The sequence below is a fragment of the Athene noctua genome, chromosome 1 (genome assembly GCF_965140245.1).
Source record: "Athene noctua chromosome 1, bAthNoc1.hap1.1, whole genome shotgun sequence".
NCBI classification, from domain to species: Eukaryota; Metazoa; Chordata; class Aves; order Strigiformes; family Strigidae; genus Athene; species Athene noctua.
Window position 1 is genome coordinate 79021198 of NC_134037.1, and position 19720 is coordinate 79040917.

The following is a 19720-nucleotide window of genomic DNA, read 5'->3' on the forward strand; positions in this document are numbered from 1 at the left end:
AATCAATGTAAAAATATATTTCCCGTTTTACTTTGTGTTAACAAAATTATATGTGACTTTTCTACATTAGTTCATCACTAACTGTGCAAGATCAACACTTGATCAGTCCAGACAGTAAAAAAAATTAAAGTAAGCAAACTAAATATTTCTCTAGTTTCCCACCTGTTCTATGAAAAATTAGCAGTCTAGCAAAGGGAGAAGGAAGAAAAAAAAAAAAAAAAGCCTTTGTCATATTGCTACAGTGCAATAAAAATAGAATCAGTGCCTAAACCTCACAAACAACCTTAATTTAAAAGAAATAAAAGCAAAATAATAAGCTTTTCTTTTGATTGCAGCTAAAACTTGAGTCAGTCAGTGGGCAGCAAGCTGGTCAATGTCTTGAGAAAACATTTTCTTGATCAGTGTCTTGAGATGGTATTTTCTTCCTTCTTAGTTACTTTTTCTTAAGTTACAAGGATGTACCGGCTTGGGAGAATCACTGCAACAACTAAGCGATAAAAGAAAATCAACTGCAGAAATCCCTGTCTACTGCAAAGGTCAATCATTGATATGACTGGTTGGGTACCTGTCATCTGCCCAGTGCTGTACTGGGCTCAGGCTCAGCTAAGGAAGTAAAAAATAAATTCAGTTTGCCCATCCAGAAAAAAATTTGTCAATTCACAGACAAGAAATCCTTGTTCTCTCACAAGGCTTTTAAGGTGAGGCACTGACAGGTTTTGGACTCTCCCAAATCTCTACAGCTGCCGTTTCCCAGGAAGGAGACAGCAATGGAGCACTTGTTTCTTACACCCACCCAACACTGGCAGCAGTTGAAGGAGTTGAAGAGCTGCCAGCATTAAGGACAAATCCTAGAGATGCACCTGACCCATGGAAGTGCCTCACCCCTGGGAAGAAAAAAAAGCTGTGTGCGAAATGCTGACCCAGCAGCAGAAGGGAGTTACAGCAGCCGGGCCGCAGTTCTGCCCTGGGCTCACCCAGAGAGTTTACTCATCTCAATGGCCCCAGCTTTGCCCTCTTTCCTCACCTCTGTGGAAAATAAAAACAATCGCTAATTACCTGCAAAAGATAGAGCGAGACACAAGAGTCGAAAACTACCTTTTAAACACAGACTTAAAGGAAAGGGCAAGCTATTAGGAACACAGCTTGAAGACCCATGTAGCAAATTAGACAATTACACATCTTTCCTGGACAATTGCTCCCGATTTCTCTGGAGTCTAAGTTTTCCAATTAAAAACAAACCAACAAAAAACCCCCCACCTTTCTACCTTCAACATTGGCAAGAAAACCAAACTGGCTGAAAACAAAGCATTCTTGTTTCCTAGAATTTCTGGCAGGGAAGCTCCAGGACTTCTGTTGCTTCTCAGAGGTCTCTCAAGCCACCAAGCAGAGAGCACTTGGGGTTTTTACCACTTGCTGACAGTGTTTTCCAGAACACCAAAGAGCAAGGAAACTAATGGTGTTCAAACAGGGCTGGCACTGTGGCTTGAGGAAGCCTCCTGCTAAACAGGAACAAGGAGCGTGTGGGGCAACAGCGGCACGTAAAAACAGTGAGGAGGTAAAACCAGAGCTGGTGCCATCACATTAGGGCACAAACTGACAACTGCTTGCAGCAACCGTCTGAGCAGCAGATGGGTGCAGAGAGAGAAAAATACCCTGTGTGTATAAACCAGTATAGGGAATATGGGGGTGAATTCACCCAGTTAAGGCAGGAGTCTAACATGTACCACGTAGCACCAAGAAGCTTATAACCATCATAAAGACCTCAGTGCTCTTCCTTCCCAGAAGTCTGGAGTAAAAGGAGTCGTTTCTCATCTAAACACAGCTTTTGACTAGCGCTAACATCATCATTTCCTAGTGGTTCACAACTATGACTTATGTGGCATGTTTCCAAGACATGCACATGAGAATTAAGAGTTTTACAGAGGAAAGGACAATTGGAGAAAAGTGAAGAAAGGAAGAATATAAAATATACAAGAGGAGAGAGCAAACATAACATAAGGAGGAGAGAGAAAAGAGTACAGAAGGTCAAGTACGGGTGAGGAAGAAGAAACGGGTCCAGAAGGTAATTATGGTAAAGGTGAAGGAGCAACATTAGGATCAGGAAACCTGTAAATGTACTTACCGGAAAAAGAATAAAGAAAATGGAGCCATGCCAAGGAAATTAAAAGGCTTTAAAAAGCAACTGAGAATGAGGGGCCTGCCAAGCTACATTCATCAAACATTAGACACATTCCACCAGTATTTGTCAAATTTATTCAACAAATACTATTTGCTGCCATAGTTCACCAAGTACTCTCCAGCAAACATATTGTTCAACAAATATTAAGGAAATTAATAAATCTATCCAGCTATATTTTTCTAGTTATATCACCCATTCCAAAAGTAAGTTGTGCTGTTGTTAAATTTGGAATGAGCATTATTTGTGGCACGGAGAGTTTATCGTTTTGTAGCTGATGTACATATCCTATCTATAGGAACAGGAGACTGGCAGTACTACAGTTAACTGCCATACCCAACAAACAGTATATAGACTGCTTTTTCTTTATGTTAAGCAGGAATAGGCAATTTTCCTCTACTCTAGTAGGATTAGTCCTTTGCCTAGTGTCAATTTTTTTTTTTAACTTTAATTAAACTCCTTTGGCACTAAATTCAAAGTTGCAGTTACCAGCAGGTAATTTACATCTCATCTGTTTAAATACACCAGTGCTTTGTCAGATTAGCCTTGTCCCTGTTACTGGAAGGGCACGTGATGAGGTAATTTTCACCTCAGTACATATTCAAATCAATTCTCAACACTGTTAAGAGTCTACATCTTTTCTTTTTCATACCATATTTTTCATCCAAAAATATATTAGGACTGAAAGATTATTTTAGAAACTGAAAAAGATACCTTAAAATGAAGTTTAGATAAAACATAAACTATCAGATACCGCATCACATTTAATGCTGTACAGATGACCTTAATTTAGACCCCTGGTGTACATATGTTACAATGCAATCTTTAATAACACAATTGCATAGGAAGGTTCCACACGACCCGCCCTGCAATCAGTACACAAGCTGGATGGTGCTCTGGGACCAAATTAGCTATTCAGTATTTCTTTTTATCCTCATCATTCAACATGTAGTCTCACCTTATTTACTGCATAATATCCATACCCTGCTCTGAATACCTAATTATCAATTTCCTCATGGGCTTTTCTGTGGCACTCATCACTACGGTATCTGATGTTTCACAAAGATTAATGAATTTATCTTCCAACCCTGTGAGAAAAGCTAATAATACTTTTCTCACTTTACAGTTGGAGAAAGGGGAACGAAGACCAAGGGAATTGTCTGTGACCACAAAGAGAAGTTGGAGGCAGAGATAAGTTTAGATCTGCAGTTCCCTGGACTCCTAAAGCCAGCCCTCCCTCTGCCAGACTACATCATCTTGCTGGCAGAGGTGCCAAGGATCTGCAAACTCTACTTACCTCAGGCACAGTTGCCTGTGCTCAGCATCCACCCAGGGCAGGCACCCGTGGCTGCAGCTGGTCCAGGGAACACGCTGCCCAGGTATCAGCTCCTGCAACCCTTCCCACATCTGAATGCCTCACTTAAAAGCATCTACCTGATTCTAGCTTCCTTATTTTGTTGTGTAAGATTGAATTACTGTCCAAAACTACTGAGAGAAAAACTGGGAGAGCAATCTATCACTACACAGTAATAAATCTCAGAAGCCTTCTATTTCTGATACAGGTTCACTGAAATGTCTGATTCTGGATCCAGATCCTCAGTGCCTCCTGCTTCCCATAATGAAAGACACTATGCTAATTCTCCACCTGCTGCATGGCAGAATTAGAAATGGATTCTCATAGCTTCTTCACAACTGGTACCTCCAGACAAATACAGCTGGGAGGCAAGGAGAGAGAAAGTGCATGTACACATATTTGGGGAACTGAGGAGGTGGGTAAGGAAAACCTCAACTTACATGAGCATTGTAGCACTGAAGTCATCTTCATGGTTAGTTTTGTCTTTTTTAATTAGAAAGCTGCTATTAGAAAAACAAAGAAAAAACCCTATTATACAAGTTTCCAATGAACAACCCAATGTCATAGGCCACTTCTATATTTAAAAGATTTTTTCTTCTTAAAATGTTATGAAGTCTTATTGAACATGTCTAAGTATGCAAAAATCATAGATGTCCATGCACATTTAACCCTAAGTCTGAGCAATTCAGACTAATTTTAAATTTTGCAGGGCAGATTCTCAACATAAAAACTCTATGTCTTCCCTACTTTAGCATCATGAACTAAAAACAAAGTGAGTTTATCTATCCAGATGGGGTCTTTGAAGTTGCAAAAAGCATTTATCTGTCACTCAGTGTTTATATTTCAGGGGAAAAAAGGCGAGAAAGCTGGGATATATATTGACTCTGGTACCCTTGCCAGCTACCAAGGTGACTTTTCACAGAGGACAATTTGTCCAAATGACAAATAACATATTCCTGACCACATCAAATGGATCCCAATAACCAGAGCACTCTAAAAGGAGTAAAAAGACTATTTTGGACCTTGCACCAAGCACACAGAGCCACTACTGCACACTCAGAGACCATGTATGTGTTTCATAAATGTAAAGATCACTGGGGGAACAAACCCCAACATGCAGAGGTAAAGCTATGGATGCTCTCTCTAGCAAAAGCCTAGCTGATTTCTACACTCTCAAGTTTACTGACTCACACAGGGCAGAATGAAATCTCCAGATGAGCTTTCCATCAATCTGACATGAAGTGCAATCTCTGTTCTAAAAAGCCAAAATGCTCTGTGATGGAGAGAGAGAAGGAGGAGATGCATCACCCAGGTAGTGATGGCTGGAGACATTTTTCTAGCTGAGACCCAGAGAAGGTATTATGTCTTCACAAGGTGCTGAAAAGTGTTGCTTTCAGTAACCATACAGAAGCTTTCACAGTATTTTTCTCTCCCACAGGCAAACTCTGCATGTGCATAACCACGTACTTTCCTTGTACAGGCATGTCCATGAAGAGGACTGCTGGCATTGCTAACTGACCTCCTTTCCCACAGAAACATTTCAGCTGCCCTCCCACAGTATCATGGGTGGGAGGGTCACTAGATAGCTCTCTGAATCAGCACTTGGCACCCCAGGTAGCAAGGCCAAATTATGCTCAGAAGGACACATGAACTGCAGAAGTCCTACAGCAGAAGAGCTCAGCTTCAAACCTGGATCAAAGCACATGACTGTCAGCATCAAAACTTTCAGTAGGTTCAGCAGGCACCAGATCAGACCTGGAGCATTTTCTCCCTTCCTTTTACCCAGAGCATCCCAACGCCTGACCTTAGGGTCCTTCAACACCTTAAGGGGAAGCTGTAGAATTTTTTTACAGCAGTAACAGCTATGAAGTTTTAGAGACCTAAATCTTTTGCTTCCTCTAGGAATATTTTTTCTACCTAAACAGCTTGGGTAATTAGAGTGCTTTTTTTCCCCAGTGAAGTATTAAACTTCTCTCTCATTTCCCCACTCATCTCCACCTACTAGATTTAATGTATTTCCAGGTCAGTTCTCATATAGCTCTAACACTTTCTACTCTACTTGCTTAGGAAATTCAGCAAATACTGTTCAGCCAGCTTGCTCATGCTGCTTTATAGCTTGCTGTGGTCATTCATTCTCAGATGAACTGTGCATTCAGGATAAACACAAGGTAGGTGGTCTACTTTAAAGCACAGAATCACTCATAAAAATCCACTAGACCTGCTAGACCGTCCTTTCTAACCAAGTACTCTTCAGCAGGGCTCCACCAAGCAGCACTCTGTCCTCTCCTACTCCCAGTTCCCAGGAAGCAGACATCCCTCTAGGGCCAGGATTTTTTTTTATTAAGACAAAACAACCTCATCTATATGACAACACTTTGTTTGAAATATCCCCTCCTGTTGCCAAATACATAACTAGCCCCTCACCCATCCACTCCCTAATCCCTGCTATCCCAGCTCATGAGGTGCAGGGCACCCAGGCTTCTCTCCTCTCCCATGAGGACAGTGCTAGCAGCTCCTGTGTCACTCCCTGCTGTCTTAAGGCAGGACATTCAGTCTCCCTTTCCCTCCCCATCAGAAGCAAAATGTCAAACAGGCAAACCTCCTTTCAACTTACCTACCACCACACACAATAAATCAAAAAATTCCTTGTTAACCATGTTTTTGTATGGGGTGGAAAAAAGAGTATCGGTTACAGATGACCCAAGCACATAAACTATCGGGTTTCATTATACTGAAATGTTGTACCAGTTTGTTAGCTGGAATTTTATTTTGCTTTTTCTCACAGAACAGAAAAAATTTGCTAGCAATTGTCCCTGTTAAAATGTTAGAATTTTTTTTCCTTTTAGCAAACATCCTACTATTTTTCTCCTTGGAAGGTTTCTAATTAAAAGTTAGGTTTCTCTCCTCTTTCTTTTTCAAAAGTACCATAAGTTATAAATAACTGACTAGCCTTTCACCATTTCTAATGCACAAAACCTAATATACTTTCTCCAGTTTTTTCCAACTTTACTGTCAGAGGGACTTTTTATATTTGGATTGGGAGGAGACAGGCTACTCAAGAAATCTGATGAAGCCCCAAGACTGAAAATGTTGTGTCCCTTACCTACAGGAAGTACATTATGAAGGCAGCTGCAATGCAATCAAAGTCACTACACAGTGTGGGCTCTTTCAAATGACTTTCCCCACGATATGGTGCAGTTTCTTTGAGCACAAGGTAATGCAGTGTTCATGCTAGCTCAGTCTTGGGCCTCTCAGAAGCAGATACTGTCAATCATTTCAGACTGTCTTGAATTGAATGCAACATTTTCAGTATGGTGTTTACAGTTTTCCAGTGAAGGTACAGCTGAAATGGCCAATGCATTTTACTGAGTAGTACTTCACTATTATAAACTATCTTTGAACTATGGTATGGATACAAAAGAGGTGGTTAACTACACTCTAGTCTTTGGTTAACTACACTCTGGTCATTAAGAATCTGTTTCTGTATTTTACTAAACATCCTATCACCAGAGAGTGCAATTAAAGGGCTCAGCCTCCCTGGTACCAGCACCCTAAGCTCCCTACCCTGCTCTTCACACTCAGACTTGTGAATATTTCCCTATGCACCATGACAGGGGTACCACAAACTCTTTTTAATCAAAGTCAAGGACTTGGAACCAGCCATTTGGGGCAAAGGAGAGTCCCCCTCCCTCTATTTTACATCCCCCATTCCCTTCTTCTTCATGCTGTCCTTCCCCTGCCACCCTACCAAGCATGTCCACGTAACAGGTTCTCCTAACTCACAGCCTTCACAGCAGGGCTCTCCCCTTACTCCTCTTGCTCTGGGGAGAAGTTGCTCAGAAAAATCCTGACATGTGACAAAATAGTGACTTTGCTGGGATGGGAGGGGGACTTACATTCAACATATTTTATATGGTCCTTAAAAATATGTTAAGAATTATTTGTAGAGTAGTTATAACAGCTATAGTAGTTGCACATTGTCAGCCCTCGGATCCCTGTCAGAGATGGGACCTAAAGACTTGATTTGGCAAGTATCACTACTTTCATTTAACAGATGGCAAAACTTAAGCTACAGTGTGCCTGAATTTGAGTGGTTTTTTAAAGAGACAGAAAAAAGACAAAACAGATTTCTTTTTTAATCCACAGTTTATATTTTCTGCCTTCCCTTCTTATAAGCACAGGTTTGTCCCTAGGTAGGATGTGAACTCTGACACAGAAGTAAACCTACTATCAGAAAAATCTGAGAAAGAGTTGCCATTCCCAGTGTATCTGCTCCTGTCCCATCAGCACCCAGACACCAGATGTTCTCTGCCTTCAGACACACTTCTTTCTTTGCTTTAGGTAAAAGTCAGGTTATCTCAGCTCTCCAGTCTAAAATTGTTCAAGTTAACCGGTTGTTTTACTTGAAACCGCCCTCAAACTCAAACTGCCCTATCATAGCTGATAGCGAAGCTCTCCTGCAATATTCCCCCTTGGTGATCCAGGAAGGCAAAAGCCTTCTGTGGTCAAAGACTCCAAGATATATTTTTGGCACTACCCTTTTTCTAAACTGAGAAACTTTGGGGGTTACTTCTGGTTTTAGTGGTAGTAACAGCCACCTAGCACCACATACCAACCTTTGAGTTGACCTGATCTTGAATTCACTCTTAAACTTTTACTTCTACTCTGTCTGCCCTCCTTCTCCTCTTCAGGACATGGATTTTAGGGGGACAACGGCATAATTATTCTGACAATACATCAGTTCCCAACCATGGGAAGCTGCAACAACCTCTGACTCTTCTCTCAAAGATATACTCTTTGTACATTTTGCTCTTCTATTCAGCCCGTTGACTTGCCTCCCTTATCTTCAATCTATAATTAGCAGAGATTAAGGAAGATGATTTTATAGAAAAGGAAATAAACAAAAGGGATCGGGGTGAGTTGAAGCGTAGAGGAAAAAAAGTAAAGAATTGGCACAGTCTCCCTCTTGCAAAGGTCATCCTGAGGAGGAGAAAGAGCAAAATCAATGAATTTTGGCTCAGCAGTGATGGGAGTCAATCCATCAGGCAAAGTGATGGCAGTCAGTCAGGCTCTCACAGACACCACCTGTCCCTGCCAGCAAAATGTCACGTTTTGGAATTCATTTCCATAGCAAGATAGCACTCCCCCTGGGGCAGTGTTTAACAGTTTCACAGCTGTGAGAGCAACCTACTGAACAGGGAAAGAGAAGAGGCATCTCTTCTTTCCCACCCAGGCAGTCACTGTTTCAAAGGAATGGAGATATGGACCACATCCAGAGGTACACTTTTTCAAGAATTTGCTTTCTTTAAACTAGGACCCCTAAATAAAGATTCACTGAAGGAATACCTCAATTTCCCATTTTTGTGTCACTAACCAGAGCAAAATATTGGACCTGTATCTCTCTCACCCCAGAGAGAGATGCAGTTTCCCCGGCTTCATCCAATCCCTTATGGATGAAGGCAACAGCATTGACCTCAACTAGTTACATCAAAGTAAAAACTTTGCCTATATTCACTATAATTTGTTAGAGCAGAGTCTTGCCATGATAGGGCTGATTCCCTTCAGTTTGTTCAGAGAGCACACTTTTAGTGATTCTGATTTATCACTGAACATAGCACTTCACTGAAGTTCCCTGGTCATCCACATCAAAACAAGGGCTTCTTTCCAGTACAACAAGGGGAATAATGCTGTATTCCTCCCTGCTCTTCTGCCTTCCATCTATCATCGCAATATCAATCAGGGTGATTTTCACTGTAAGGCAGTGTCACCAGAATCCCCAGAAGTTACAAACTTCTGGCACAGAAATACTTTCAGGAATTTTATTTTAAATGTTTGTAGTTAGCAGTGCAACAGTCTGAACCGAAGTATAGGAGAACAGATACTCCAGTTTCACACTGAACTTCAATTTTGTTTATTTAGGCATATATTTGATCATTAGAGACAGTTTGTAAGTTTAAGAACATGTCAAACTGGGGGCAGGAGGGCACAGTCCTTTATTGCAATTTAGGAGGCACAAGTTTAAAATTAAATTCACATCGAAGTTTGATTTAGCAGAACACTTGGCCTAAATTCTCAAAATATTTCACACTTCACATGCAATTTAAAAAGAAATTTCCCCATCTAGGTTCTTCTGACATCCTGAGAAATCATCATTTACCAGCTGTCTAACACCACAGGTTGTCTAGTTCCAGCAGCCTCCAAGTTTATAGGCATGAGTTAGTGAAAAAAACAACAAAGAGGTGGGGCAGTGATGCCAGCCAGCTCTCAAGCTTAGGAGATAATTGCCAGTGGAGAAGGATTTTAAGTGAAGATACTTAGCTAAATCTTTCAAAACAGGCACACACATTATTCCTATTGACTGCGCTGTATCATGTCCAAAAGGGACAGATGAATTGATGGGAGGGTAACACCCTAAATGGCCTCAGTTATCTTTGTCAGAACTGGTTTGACTGGTGTCACACCCTGCTAGCAGTAGATACGCACCCCAATAAAAACTGCTTGAAATTTTGACCCCAAAGTTCCTCAAGCAGGACTAACAGACTGGGTAGGGGAGCCTACCTGTACAAGAGCTCCAGGATCACCGAACAAATCAGATATATCCCAGGGGAGAGACACCTGGCTGAATAGTGCGCTCACACCCAGTGGTGTAAACCAGTCTGAAAAGCAGGATCAGGCTACAAGGACATGTGCTCAGAGGTGTGTGTTTCACCATTAGACCTAATGCTGAGCCTTCAGATTCTTAACTTTTTACATGTATAGCGTTAGGTAGTTATAACAAAATTCTCATTTCCTGGCAAGCTCTACTTTTTCTCACTCAGTGCCCTCATTTCAGAAACTCATACAAAAACTGGCAGACAGCTCGTGATTTTGCAAGCATTTAAATGCTTTGCTAACAGGTCTTTGATGACAAATATTGCTAACCGCCTTCACAGAAGTAGATATGCAAAAAAATCATCACACTGTTTATTGTGGGACAGTGTTTAGCAAATTCTTCATCTTTAAACTTATATTGCTAATCTACATACACTCATATGCCATTTCAGTTTTTTTGGTGGTGGGGTTTTTCTTTTTTTTAATCTTCTTTAAAATTAATATATATTAATTTGGAATTCACAGTCACTGTATGTATTAATCCAGTTGGTGGAATAATTGTAAGGTACTTTGTCTTAATTATACCACCATGATATAGAGCAGTTAAATATCCATATAATTTTATATTGTCGCCCTGAAGGCCCTTACTTGAAGTCAACCTTTTCTTTTCTTTTCCTATTTTTTAAGTAAGACTTAATTTGTAAGCGTTAAAAAAGTAGGGAAAATTACTTCACCCTAGTTCCTTTATATTTTTTCTCCTACTTTTATTCTCACTTTTGAAGATTAATATAAATGAGTATAGAAAAGTGTCTCTCTAGTTAATTATGCTTTAGGGAACTTTATTCTCTCTTCCCTCCCCCAAAAATCTATTTTAAGGCCCAGTAGCATTCTCTCATTCATTAAGAAACATTAGGAAACAGCCAACTGTATCATATAGCAGACAATTCTTCCTTTCATGCACATCCTCAGCTCACCCTCTTTGTATTGTATAACTCAAAGGCAATTCAAGTTGAAATAGGTCCCTTTGAAAATAAAACTGGTGTCTGAGGGGTAACTTTTTTTTTTTTTTTCCTTGATTGCCAGGTAAAATAATAGCATGATACCCACTATCTTTACCTTCTCACACAGGAAAAGTAAAAAACAACCTACATGTCCAGCGAGAGTTTTCCCTGTGATTCTCCTTCCCCATAACCCTAGTCCAGAAATTATTTAATCTGAACCAAGAGTCTAGCCTGACACAGGTAACAGAGCCAAGCTCCAGTTTTCAGATGGACCCTTGGGCTCACAGCGTATTATGCACACGTAGTATCATCAGTCCCACGCATTTAGCAAATCAGAATTCACTCCCCTTTCTTCTTCTAGCACCTTCACAATCCTTGTGTGGTTGTACTCCTCCATCTTTGACAGTAACACAGGTTTTGACAGAAGAGGCCCCCATCTTAGTAGAAAGTACTCCTGTCACTCTATGGGAGAACAAGTGCTCACAAAGCCAAAAGCAAAGAAGCCATTAAAAAATATTAAATTATTATTATATAATTTTGTAATAAAATATCATAATAGGTCAAAGGAGTTTCTATCAGAACACCACTGAATAGCAGGGTTAAAGACAGACAGGGAGGCAGTGATTTCTAGCCATTGCTTCCTCATGTTGGACACTCTGGGCCAGATAATACTGTGGCCAGAAATCTCAGCAGCCAGTAACAGCCAAGGTAGTGAAAAGTTAACACTTTTTTCTGCAGCACAAAGCCACAAAACATTGCTGGTGGCACAACTGGTAGATTAGCATGGCATGCCATGGAGGCGGGAACAGGCAGAGGCAATGAATGGGAACACCTTTAGCCAGTGTTGCAGCTGGATGCAGTGGGTTAGTCTTGGTTCTGTCTGCTAACATGGCTCGATGAAATGTTTCTGTTGTCTAAGTTTTAAATAAGATAATTGTTGGGATTCTAGAGGGCTTTCTATGAGAGAATGGACATGTGAGCAATCCTCCGTGAGAACAAGACTGATAAGAGCCTCAGCCAAGCAAGAATGCGATAAGGATGTGACCCTGAATGAAGGGGGAGAAACTCGAGGAGACAAACAACCCCCGGAAGGGGTTGGGACAGAAGAGGAAGTTACACAAGGCAGGAAGCCTGGCAAGGCTGATGTGGCACTTTTTATCCAATCATAAGAAGGTTTAAAGCGCGGGCTAAGTTAACTGTCCAATCTTGAGTTCTTGTACTGCATGTTACTCACGTGTGCGGGAGAACATTATAAAAGGACTTTCTTAGTTGTAATAAACGGATATTGCTTGATCACATTGGTCGTGTGCATGCTCAGCTCTCCCACAGATAATGTGTTTTTTAAAAGAGATTCATAAATTTCACTGTATTTTATGTTTCTAATTTGCAAAACGCTTTCATAGGTTTGAGGTTTCAAGCTTTTTTTCACTTCACTCCTACCTCTAAGAAACAGGGTGAGAACTGAAGGTTCAGAAATCTAAGAATCTAAAATCTAATCTTGTCTCTGACTAAAGAAAAAGAGATTCAGTAGTGGTGGTGTTTTGTTTGTTTGTTTGTTTGTTTTTTCTGTGGGTTTGTTTGGGTTTTTTTAGAAACATACTATTTACCCAAGGAAGAATATAAGACCGAAAAAACCCCAAAACTCACATAAGGGATTTTTTGCTTATCCTTGTGATCTTTGACCGAGTATTAAAGAAATTGTTTAGACCATTGGCCAAGTGTGTCAGGAATAAAGATTTGCTCTGGGTAACAGCTAATGCTGTTAATACAGAAATAAAGATTTGTTTTCTCTGAGCACTGAGCCAGCAGAACAAAGCTATCTCCAGAGTCACAAGCACATCTTGTCCATTTTCTTCACTACAGGCTTTCCACCTGCAAGCTCTTTCCACCTGCAAGCTTTCTCCACACTCATTTAAAATTATTGTGGAAAACCAAAGAAACCACATACACACACATTTCCATGCTTGGCTTCACAGTCTTCTGCCGTTTTATAATAAAGTGGCATTTCTCTGTGATATTGGAAGACATGAAAGACAGAAGGGCAATTTACTGAAACAAATAGTCCAGCAATTGATCTGCAGCAGCTGTTAGACTCCTAAACCAGGAAGAGCTTCAGTGAGTTAATAACCCATTGAACACTGAAGACAAAAGCTACTGCTTCCATCTGCAACGCAGATCAGTCATGGTAGACACAAGTCTTGCTAAGTCAGTGGCAAAGCTCCTGGTGACCTCCTTAAGGGATCCAAAACAGAAACCTGAGCTCTCGAGATGCAAAGAGACAAAGCTGAAGAACGGATAGAGACCTTCAGGTTCTTACAAGCATGAAGAAAGAGAGTGCCCACTACCAAAAGGAGGATATTGAACATTAGTGTCATCTGCTAAGTTAAACCCTACTAATTTTCATCTCCAGCTGTATCTCCAATCACAGGCAGAGCACTCTGCACAGTGATAGCTTCTAGCAGCTATGAGTTACTTCACAGCATCTGCACTTAAAGGAATACAGTTTAAAGAAAGATCTTGTCCATATGGAAATTCTCAAGAGCAGGGGGTTTTCCTTCCTAAGATATTGACTATGCTGTTTAAAATAGAAAGATTTTGGTAGGCTGTTTTTTTAATCAGCATGGCTAGATATCTATTTCTTTAAAAATTGCACCCACCCAGCCAAGACCTCAATTTTTAAAATAAAATTCTTCATAAGATGAATCCTTTCGTATATCTATAGTAGAATTCAGCTTTCTTCAGCAGCAGTTCAGCACTTTCTTTTTTCTTTAATGGGTTATTAACATCATTAACATTCCAGCTGACTATTTTAAAGTACTATTAGTCTACGTTATGTGGTAGAATTAAGGAGAGGTCTATTAAAACCAAGGTTTACTTTATTTCCTTTAAATCTCTAAGGTGAACTCAAATACCAAGAAATAGCAGGCACTTGTATCAGATCGCTTCAGTGAAGCAAGGAAAGGGAGAGGAGGGAAGAAGCTTTAAAACTTTCTTTTAGACTCCTATGTATTTCTTAAACTTAGTCAACTCTGCAGAGGGAATACCCTCTTATTTTTCTTCCCACCACTGACAGTTATAATGAGTCATGGTACACGCCTACTACAAGCCAGCATTTTAGTCTCTTGCCCACCACCATTGCAGAGAGTTATTCAGTGCTACCTTGGTCTGCCTGTTGCCCACAGAAGCAGAAGCTAGTTAAAATGAATTAAGAATTTTAATATTGAGCAGAAAATAAATTAAAATGCTTACATATAGCACACAACTCTGCTACTATATTCTTTCAGCTAGCCATTCCCTTGGCATCCTAAATGTCCAAGAAGTAAATAAACAAATGACTGTATTTACTTGTCAGGTTAATACCTAACCTAAATACTTTAGGAGCTGTACAAACTACACTATGAGAAAGTTCAGTCCTGGAGAGTTTAAAAAAAAATTAATTTGCAACTCACTGTATTGTAGAGGTAATCTCTTATTCTTCTGAAGATTTTTGAGTAGGACTTCAGCCACTAAGATATTAGGATCTTGCCCATGTGAGTTACACAGGGCCACTTACAACCAAACAGAAACCCCAGGTATCTTCAGATATCAAGATATTTACCGCCAAGTAGAAGCATGCAAAATGGATCACATTAATTACTCTCTGGAAACACCCCTTTCTCCTTATTTACAGTAGAGACCTTCAAGGCAAGATGTCATTCTTTAGTCATCTAAAAGGCTGTGACTGGGTATAGGACTCATGGAAGTTATCTACTCAGCTAGCTTAAATAACCCATCCTTCATCCTTCTGAGATATATAACACTGTTCAACAGAAGAATGATATTTTCTTACAAACTTAGTAAAAGCTTTAGTACAGCAGTTGCCTGCCATATTTTATAGACCTTCTTAAGCAAGCCAATAGTAACTGCCTACAGCTCAGCTGTGGGTCTCTCACCTGGATTACAAAGGCCGGGATCATTTTATTGCAGTGAGAGTCATGGTTTAGAAAAGCTTAGATCAGTATGAAAGCCCTTCCTCTGACGACTGAAAATATAATTCTCTTAAAACCAAAAAGCTAATAGTCCTTACACTTCTGATATTCGGCTAGATGTGTGTCTTTCGTTCTTCATTGAAAAGAAAAATGTATCTTCCTCCAAGTATCAGACCAGACATAATAATTTTTTTCCCTTTGCATCCTTCCTCTCTGAAGTAAATCCTCAATTTACTGCTTATCCTCATATAAGTGGGAGTGAGAAACACAGCTGAGCATAGAAAGGAGTTTAACCAGGAAACCAGAGAAATCAGTCTCTGGATGGACACGATTTCCATACGCTTATAAAATAATCCTCCCAGAAGGAGCAAGTTTATACATCACACAAAGGGAGCCCATTACTGCCAGAGGTACACAGCAGAATTCTTGTGCTGGAATAGGACCATCATTGCTTCCCACAATTTATCATCAAGAGCTTCAAGAAAGTTTTGAAATGAGGTCCCACTGGTCCTGTTTCAGCACAGCACAGATATATTAGCTTAAGCTTTTGGATTGCTATATTTGAGCTTCTAGATCAGTGTCAGGCTCTAGTGCAAATATTTGAAGTGATTTGCAATGAGAGCACCTTGCTTCTTTGTGACGCATGCTTTGAACTACATGTTGTCTTTAAATTTCTTCCAGAATTTAGTTTAGCTAACAGCATCGAGGATGGAGAAGCTGCAAAAGCCAGCCACATTAGAGTGATCTGGCCAATATGTATAAATTGATCTGGAGACAGAGAGAGTCATTCAGACAAAACAAGTATTACCCAAAGGAGTATATGGGATGGAGAATGACTGTCTGCATCAGCTCTCTAGAAAATGATCTGAGGATTACAGCATGCCACAAACTGAACTGGACAACATTCATTCTGTCCTGAAAAAAGAATGCATTCAGATGGACTTGCAAACAGAAAGGCAGCCGGAAAAACAGACAACCATCCTTTTACTCAGTGCTAAGAAGGCTTCTTCTGTGTTTCGGATATTGTATTTCAAGAAGGTGAAGACCATTCACATGAGAAGCAAAAGGATCAGTAAACTGCAAAACCTGCCCTCTAAGGAAAGTCCATGGGAACTGGGGCTGGCCAGCATAAGGAAGAGAGGGCTGAAAGGTAGATTAAAGATTGCTTCAAAGAAGAAGAAAATAAATGATTTTCCAATTGTCAGTGGACAGTAATAGTTTTGATCAGCTTCTTGCTGCAACTTTTGATCAACTCCCTTGCTGCCAATTTCAGGACAATCTCTCCAGCAGTAGGGAGAGGAAAACACTGAAGAAGTTGCCTGGGGACATTGGCAGAACCACCACTGGAGGGGATTTTGACAACAGGCCTGACAAACAAACATCATTAAAGAAGATTTAGGCATAGCTGACCTGCCTCAGGGGCAGAAGCATGAACTAGGAAATTTTTCAAGGTCTTTTTAAGGTTGTCACATTCTAAGTACAAAACACATGGACACATAACGAACAGAAACAGCTGCAATGCAGCAATTAATTTGCCAAGGCTGGTACCAGATCAACGTCATCTGTAGTTTGCAGCAAGCTGTTCCAAAGCCCAGGCAAAACTGGACATTGTTAAAGCTCCTGTCACTGGCCCCAGTTTCCCTGGGCTAGTCCATGTACTGCCTGGGCCATGGCTGTTGAAGGTTCAGGGCAGACAGAGGTTAGAAATTATTTGCATTGGGGTCATACAGGCCTGCATTTTCTAATCTTGGAGAGACCTGTACCTAAGATAATTATTTGTAACCCTCCAGGCACACTATGTATAAATCAGGCACAAGACACACACCATTACAAGCACCACACAGGAACTAAGCCAGGCTCTTCTGTTTTACAAAAACAATCTTATAAACCTGAGGAATGCAAAGGAACAAGCACTCTGGGAGCTTAACAAATGAAGAGGATCAAGCTTGCAAATGGTAAGTAGCACTGAGGGATTTCTTTGCTATTGATGCAGATCCCTGGTGGACATTCTGCTGTCACTTTGAAAAGAATAAGTAACGATTATTAATTGATCATGGAGTGCCAACAATTTACTAGGTGGTTTCTTGTTTTTCATTTAGCAGTATACATGGATTTGGAAGCAATGCTGAAGCAAGTTGCTACTTAGGACAGGGGAAGACAAGAGTGTCTCAGAAACAAGGCTCACAGTCTCATGAGGAACAGCTTATCTGGGCTGTTTTATTTCAGGAGAGAGTGCATACACTACTGAATTTACTACTTTTGGGGAAAATGCAGGGGTCAATACACCTGAATCATGGGATCTCCCACTCTCAAGTCAGTATGGTTTTCTATTTCATGTGTGTCTGCAGTACTGCTTGAAAAAGAAGTGGTTGGCTGTCCAAGTTGTCAAACACAAAGGGCAGACATTAGGATCAGTGGCTAGTAGCCAGTGGTTAATAGTCAGTCTTCAGCATGATGGTCAGCAAACCAAAAGGTAAATGGTTTCACCAAGAACAGTAGTCAGTCCCCTAGGTCTTTCTCCCTCCACCTCTCTCGTATGAGAATGTAACACCTTGATGACGGGAGAGAGAATAAGATTTTCCACATAGTCCACATAGGGGATGAAAGTGAAGACATGAACAAAAGCACATGAACAAAACTTATAACAACTTGCAGAACATCTCTGCTGAAGATTTTTAAGGGTTGAGATCAAGTATCACTGATGGAGCAATGTGTCAAGTCAGGTGGTTAAAGAACAGCAGCAGCAAACCAAGCAAACAAAACAGCTGTCTTAAGTTCATCTAGTGTTATCCAACCTCCATTTCCAGTCAGAAGCAACAAGTTCAGCTCATGTTGCAACCACCTCTTCTCTTATACACAATGGAGAAGAAAAAGTACTAGGTCAGGAGCCTGGAACTTTGTCCCGGGGGCACTGCCTGAACAAGATGTAAGACCTCACCTTTCACTGTAGAAAACTCAGAATTTTTCATACAAAAAGCTATAAAATGCTAATACTTAAAAAACCAAAGAAACCAACAAACAAACAACAACAACAACAACCAAAACAAAACAAAAAAAACCCCAAACAATAAATCTAGAAAAAGGCAAAAATAAAGCCTGGAAATATAAGTGCTACTCCTGCTCTCTGCTAACCTACATGTTTGTTTAAGTCAGATTGTAAACACTGGCAGCTTTCATCTGGGTCAGTTTTCATGGCTATAACTCAAAGACTTCCTACTTAACAATAATGTTCAAGAGTGATACTTTTCACAGATTCATCCTTGGTACTGCTGGTTGTTCATGGCATTTATCTGATGGTCCACATTTAATCTTCATCATTCTTTTTATTGAAGAAATCAATTCTCATTAATATTTGTAATGGGTTTTAGTGGGTGTTAATGAAGTGTGGGAAGTCCCCTTCAGAGACTGTACTCTTCTGTCACATTGGAAGTGACATTAAGTGATTTGACAAGCAGTAGCATGTTAGAAGTTCTCATGTTTTAGCTGGGAACATCGTCATGGAACTAAAAAGTCCCTTCTCTGTGTGAAATATGGAAAATAACAAAGCAAATTTAACAAAATGCATCGATAACACACAGAAAAATAAGGACCTTCATTAAACAAGTAGCAAAAGTAATCTTGTAGTCCAGACAAAACGTCCCATGAAAATGTTATTACACCTACTACCTATTCTCAAACAAAAAAAAAAAACACAGCCCACTTATAGAGGAAGAATTGAGGTTCGATGTAGGCTTTATAGTTTCTAGCTAATATATAACATATCATCCAATCAAGACAATTACCCATCTTTTTCCAAGTATCAGTTGCTTTAAGGAACCACTCCTTTTCTTGTAGAGAGCTACTTTTCAAAACAACTGTTCTACACAAAAAGGTCGGCAAATGAACATGTTATGAAAGGTGTTCTGATCTCCCAATGCTAAATAATACTTCCTCACCCACTGTAATTCCAGATGATCTTAATTTTATGTGTCCTTGTTTTATTCTGTAATGAAAATATAATTTTATCTCCTTGTTTAATGCTGTAATGAAAATATAATATTTAATGTATAAGCTTAGGATTTTTAAAATATTTTATTAAGTGTATAAATTAAGGAATAGTCACTGAGGGTTTATTATTCATTCCAGAATTCTCTGGTGCTCACAGAATGCAGCTGAAGAGAAATATATTTAGGAGGAAACAAAGAACAATTGAGCCAACCCTGTAACACCATAGCATAAGTGCTGTATATCTCACTTGTGTTTCAAATATATTGTGTCCAAATTAAAATATGTCTTTTCTCAGTCACTAATGACACATTTTTTGAATTAACACCAATATGCTATGTTAATCCAGTGTCCTAGTTACTGAAACAAGAGTTAGCAAAGTATGGTGGTGCATCAAACCTATATAGAAAACAAAAAACCAAGCAGGAGTTCCTTGAAAAACAGAGGTTTTGCAGGGATCAGTCTTAGAACTACAGTCTACCAGAATCCTAAAAGCCTAGGTAGGAAAGACACAGAGTTTTGGCTTTACCTAGGAACTACCGCAACATGTGAATCTCAGAGAACTTCATACAAAACCAGATCCTACCACTCCAGAATGAGATTCTGTTGCCCGAAGGAGAACAGTAAGCAAGAGACTTGGGATATG